Source organism: Ranitomeya variabilis, chromosome 2 (assembly GCF_051348905.1).
Source record: "Ranitomeya variabilis isolate aRanVar5 chromosome 2, aRanVar5.hap1, whole genome shotgun sequence".
NCBI lineage: Eukaryota > Metazoa > Chordata > Amphibia > Anura > Dendrobatidae > Ranitomeya > Ranitomeya variabilis.
This window is the reverse complement of record NC_135233.1, coordinates 468,549,080-468,555,578: the sequence shown is the minus strand read 5'-3', so window position 1 is coordinate 468,555,578 and position 6,499 is coordinate 468,549,080.

Here is a 6,499-nt window from a genome sequence, read left to right as displayed (position 1 = left end):
TGAGGAGAGCGCAGGAGAAGAAGAGGGGCGTGGAGTGGGCGTAGACAAGCTGAAGAGCGCGAAAGACAATGGCCGCCCAGTCTAAATATTTCAGCCCTTTGAGGACGTGTCCGTCAGCAGCCGAGATCCGCCTCCTGATCCTCAATGGTGGGCAGAGACAAAGAAAGCGAAACCGCCCACGAAGGAGAGAGCGGGAAAAGGACCAGGAAGAAGAAGTCAGCGACATGGAGGACGCTATGGCGACTGTTGTGAACTCTGTTTTCGGGCTCCCTCTTGTGGTCACTGGTGGTATGGTGTGACTTTTGCTTTGGGCTCCCCCTGGTGGCTTTGTCTGTTATCCTGCTGGTCTCTGGCTATCAGCTGGTTCGTTATCCTCTGGGAGGTTCCTATATAGCTCTGTTTTACTTCCACTTGTTGCCGGCTGTCGATGTAATCAGTGCTACTCAGTTTCCTTCTGACTACCTTGCTCCCAGTCCATCCAGGACAAGCTAAGTTTTGTTTTGCTCATTTTTTGATCAGCAGTGTTTATCATGTTTCCTGTTCCAGCTTGCTAAAATGTAATGCCCTCACTTGCTGGTGGCTCTAGTGGGCTGAGTTTCTCCCCACACACCGTTAGTTGGTGTGTGGGTTCTTGAAATCTCAGGATGGATATTTTGTAAGGGTTTTTTATTGATCGCATAGACCCCTGCTCTATTTTCTGCTTTCTAGTACTAGTGGGCCTCTTTTGCTGAATCTGATTTCATCCCTATGTATGTGCCGTCTTCTTACTTCACCGTTAATATTTGTTGGGGGCTTCTATATCTTTGGGGATTATTTCTCTGGAGGCAAGCGAGGTCTTTATTTCTCTTTAGGGGTAGCTAGTTCCTCAGGCTGGCTCGAGACGTCTAGGAATTTTTTAGGCACGTTCACCGGCTACCTCTAGTTGTGTTGGATAGGTTCAGATTTGCGATCAGTCCAGTTACCATCTCCCTAGAGCTCGTCCTTAGTTTATTCACTTGCTGGTCTATTTGTGATCCTCAGCCACTAGGGATCATAACAGTACAGCCGGCCAGCAAAGTGTTAATTGCATGGCAGAAGCAGGAGAAAAGAAGCCTTGAGAAATTTTTTTTATTTTATTTTTTTTCTTGTGTGTTGCCGTGTATCTAGCTGCTGTGCTAGCTTCTCTCCTCCTCTTAATCTTGGTGTGGCTCTGAGTTCAGCTGCTGACATGGATGTCCAGAGCTTGGCTTCCAGTCTGGATCATCTTGCTGCTAGGGTTCAAAGTATTCAGGATTTTGTTGTTCACAGTCCTATGTCTGAGCCTAGAATACCTATTCTGGAGTTGTTTTCTGGAGATAGATCTAGGTTCCTGAATTTTAGGAACAATTGTAAGCTGTTTCTTTCTTTGAAATCTCGTTCCTCTGGTGATGCCGTTCAGCAAGTTAAGATTGTCATTTCCTTTTTGCGTGGTGACCCTCAAGATTGGGCCTTCGCATTGGCGCCAGGGGATCCTGCATTGCTTAGTGTAGATGCGTTTTTTCTGGCCCTTGGATTGCTCTATGAGGAACCTAATCTTGAGAACCAAGCTGAAAAAGCGTTATTGGCCCTCTCGCAGGGGCAAGATGAAGCAGAGGTGTACTGCCAGAAATTTCGGAAATGGTCGGTGCTTACTCAGTGGAATGTGTGTGCCCTGGCTGCAAATTTCAGAGAAGGTCTTTCTGAAGCCATTAAGAATGTCATGGTGGGGTTCCCTACGCCTGCAGGTCTGAATGAGTCAATGACTCTGGCCATTCAGATTGATCGGCGGTTGCGGGAGCGCAAACCTGTGCACCATTTGGCGGTGTCTTCAGAACAGACACCTGAATCTATGCAATGTGACAGAATTCTGACCAGAAGTGAACGGCAAAATTATAGACGGCAAAATGGGTTGTGCTTTTACTGTGGTGACTCAGCTCATGTTATCTCAGCATGCTCTAAGCGCAAAAAAAAGGTTGATAAATCTGTCACCATTGGTACTTTACAACCTAAGTTCATTTTGTCTGTTACCCTGATTTGTTCCCTGTCATCTTACCCGGTTAATGCCTTTGTGGATTCAGGTGCTGCCCTGAGTCTGATGGATTGGTCATTTGCCAGGCGCTGTGGTTTTGATTTGGAGCCTTTAAAATTCCCTATTCCGCTAAGGGGAATTGATTCTACGCCATTGGCTACGAATAGACCTCAGTACTGGACACAAGTGACCATGTGCATGACTCCTGTTCATCAGGAGGTGATTCGCTTTCTTGTATTGCATAATTTGCATGATGTTGTCGTGTTGGGTCTACCATGGTTGCAGACTCATAATCCAGTCCTGGATTGGAAAGCTATGTCTGTGTCAAGTTGGGGTTGTCAGGGAATTCATGGTGACGCTCCTGTGGTGTCAATTGCTTCGTCCACTCCTTCTGAAGTCCCTACGTTTTTGTCAGACTACCAGGATGTATTTGAGGAGCCCAAACTCAATTCTCTACCTCCTCATAGGGACTGTGATTGTGCTATAAATTTGATTCCTGGTAGTAAGTTTCCTAAGGGACGACTTTTCAATTTATCTGTGCCGGAGCATGCTGCCATGCGGAGTTATATAAAGGAGTCTTTGGAGAAGGGACATATTCGCCCGTCCTCCTCCCCTCTTGGTGCGGGATTCTTTTTTGTGGCTAAGAAGGATGGTTCCCTGAGACCTTGTATTGATTATCGCCTTTTGAATAAAATCACGGTCAAATTTCAGTATCCTTTGCCATTGTTAACTGATTTGTTTGCTCGCATTAGGGGGTCTAGTTGGTTCACCAAGATAGATCTTCGTGGTGCGTATAACCTTGTGCGTATAAAACAGGGTGATGAATGGAAAACTGCATTTAATACGCCTGAAGGCCATTTTGAGTACCTGGTGATGCCTTTTGGACTTTCTAATGCTCCTTCAGTCTTTCAGTCCTTTATGCATGACATCTTACGTGAATATCTGGATAAGTTTATGATTGTGTATCTGGATGATATTCTGTTTTTTTCGGATGATTGGGAGTCTCATGTTAAGCAGGTCAGGATGGTCTTTCAGGTCCTGCGTGACAATGCTTTATTTGTGAAGGGCTCAAAATGTCTTTTTGGAGTCCAGAAGATTTCTTTTTTGGGTTTCATTTTTTCTCCTTCTACTATTGAGATGGACCCAGTCAAGGTTCAGGCTATTCATGACTGGACGCAGCCTACATCTGTTAAGAGTCTTCAGAAGTTCTTGGGTTTTGCTAATTTTTACCGTCGCTTCATAGCTAATTTTTCTGGTGTTGTCAAGCCTTTGACGGATTTGACCAAGAAAGGTTCTGATGTGACTAATTGGTCCTCTGCGGCTGTGGAGGCCTTTCGGGAGCTGAAGAGCCGGTTTTCTTCGGCTCCGGTCTTATGTCAGCCAGATGTCTCACTTCCCTTCCAGGTGGAGGTTGATGCTTCCGAGATTGGAGCGGGGGCTGTTTTGTCACAGAGAAGCTCCGATGACTCTGTGATGAAGCCATGTGCTTTCTTTTCAAGAAAGTTTTCGCCTGCCGAGTGGAATTATGATGTCGGTAATCGGGAGTTGTTGGCTATGAAGTGGGCATTTGAGGAGTGGCGACATTGGCTCGAGGGAGCTAAGAATCATGTGGTGGACAATTTGAAGCTGTCTCAAGAGAAGGCTCAGCTCTTTGCCAACCGCCGTCGCTGTGTGGGTCCCCGACTTTGCGTTGGGGACTTGGTGTGGTTGTCTTCTCGCTTCGTTCCTATGAAGGTCTCCTCTCCTAAGTTCAAGCCTCGGTTTATCGGTCCTTATAAGATTCTGGAAGTCCTTGGCCCTGTGTCATTTCGTCTGGACCTCCCAGCATCATTTGCTATTCATAATGTGTTCCATCGCTCGTTGTTGCGGAGGTACGTGGTGCCTGTGGTTTCTCCGGTTGAGCCTCCTGCCCCGGTGCTGGTTGAGGGAGAATTGGAATACGTGGTGGAGAAGATCTTGGATTCTCGTATTTCTAGACGGAGGCTCCAGTATTTGGTTAAATGGAAGGGCTATGGTCAGGAGGATAATTCTTGGGTTGCCGCCTCTGATGTTCATGCGGCCGATTAGGTTCGTGCCTTCCATGTGGCTCATCCTGATCGCCCTGGCGGTTTTCATGAGGGTTCGGTGACCCCTCCTCAAGGGGGGGGTACTGTTGTGAACTCTGTTTTCGGGCTCCCTCTTGTGGTCACTGGTGGTATGGTGTGACTTTTGCTTTGGGCTCCCCCTGGTGGCTTTGTCTGTTATCCTGCTGGTCTCTGGCTATCAGCTGGTTCGTTATCCTCTGGGAGGTTCCTATATAGCTCTGTTTTACTTCCACTTGTTGCCGGCTGTCGATGTAATCAGTGCTACTCAGTTTCCTTCTGACTACCTTGCTCCCAGTCCATCCAGGACAAGCTAAGTTTTGTTTTGCTCATTTTTTGATCAGCAGTGTTTATCATGTTTCCTGTTCCAGCTTCCTAAAATGTAATGCCCTCGCTTGCTGGTGGCTCTAGTGGGCTGAGTTTCTCCCCACACACCGTTAGTTGGTGTGTGGGTTCTTGAAATCTCAGGATGGATATTTTGTAAGGGTTTTTATTGATTGCATAGACCCCTGCTCTATTTTCTGCTTTCTAGTACTAGTGGGCCTCTTTTGCTGAATCTGATTTCATCCCTATGTATGTGCCTTCTTCTTACTTCACCGTTAATATTTGTTGGGGGCTTCTATATCTTTGGGGATTATTTCTCTGGAGGCAAGCGAGGTCTTTATTTCTCTTTAGGGGTAGCTAGTTCCTCAGGCTGGCTCGAGACGTCTAGGAATTTTTTAGGCACGTTCACCGGCTACCTCTAGTTGTGTTGGATAGGTTCAGATTTGCGATCAGTCCAGTTACCATCTCCCTAGAGCTCGTCCTTAGTTTATTCACTTGCTGGTCTATTTGTGATCCTCAGCCACTAGGGATCATAACAGGCGACCCACCCGGAGCCGGAGCGTGGGGTAGGAGCAGAGGACTCCCCCAGCTACCCGGAGGGGCACCGCAACCAGGCCTCCACCGCTGATATTGACTTCCTGCAGGCCGGAGTGGATGAGCTCGGACGCAGCTGAGCACTGAGGCCGGGTGGAAGAAGACCTTCATCGGGAGCCTCATCAGACGTCTGTCGGCAGCCTCGTCTGGTCCGGAGCAAGAAAGAAGTTCCAGCGCTCCGAAGCCAGAAAGCAAGGCCTTGCCGGAAAGCGAGGTGCTGCAAATGGAGATGACAACGCCGCAGCGCAAGGCCCTGCAACTAGCGTTCCAGACCCCAGCGGAGACGGAGCAGATCGGCACCGGAGGGACTGCATCTGAAGCAGGTATGAAGAACGACCCTGCCTCGCCAGCAGAGGACTTGCTGATAGGCCCCGTCGCGGTACCCCCTCTCCCTGGGACCTATAGACTCCGGCGCCTTACACCCTGGGATCAGGTCCCGGGTATGGAGCACTTCTTAAAGGCCCCGAGCTCGCCGATCCCCTTGCCGGGCGAGGTCTATGCGGAGCTACGGCCGCCAGAGCAAGAGTAAACCTCGATGCCATGGATATGTATATAGTTCATTTAACTGTTTGTCTTCTTGCTTGTTTCTGCTGCTACAACCCGACTTGGGTAAACTCTTAAAGGGATCCCTTAGTTTACCCGGGATCCCTATTTTTGCCTTTTTGCTTTTGTTTCTCGTTCATCATTGCTGAAAAGAACTGCTGGATCATGAACACTGCATGATTACAAACTTATTGTAAATAGTTTGCACCTTCTTAAAGGTGCCCTCTACTGGTTTTACAAAGAAAAGGACTCTTTGTGAAGAAACTGTTCCTGGAAGCAGTATCGGAGTCCTTGCTGTACACGAACTTGCAGCTTGAGAAGTTGCACTACCTCCGAGAGACTTGGTCCCTTCTTAAAGGGGACGTTCAACGGTAGCACTTAAAGTCGAATAATGCTTACATGTAAAAGTTATATGTAGTTAGCTAGTTAATTGTAAGAAATGTTTAATAATGTGTTAGAAAATGAGGACAGGAAGTGAACCCGTACGGGGTTAGTCAGTGAGTCCTCCTAGGAGCCATACAGAGATGGCTCAGTGATCTTGAACTGAGAGAAGGTTGATAAGTTCTATACTGTGTATAGTCACAGAAAGGCAGTAGGCCTTGGCAGAAAGGGGCGGTCCTGCAACAGAACGAGAGGCAGTAGGCCTGGGGCAGATAGACAGGCGGTCCTGCAGATGTAAAGGTGGAAAATGAAGAAAAGTTGATTAGCCTTATAGTGTTTTATAAGAAGGTCTTTAGTGGATTCAGTGTGTACGTCCTTAAAGGCAATGTTAAATTATTGTTCAGAAATTGCACTAAGTAGAATACCCGGTTGGGTAAGAGAAGTTATTTATAGTATGTTATTTAAAATATTTAACCATGTTTGTAACGTTCAAGTGTCCTCACCTCCCATAAAGGGAAGCTCTGTTCAAGTTTACTTGTTATTGCATTTC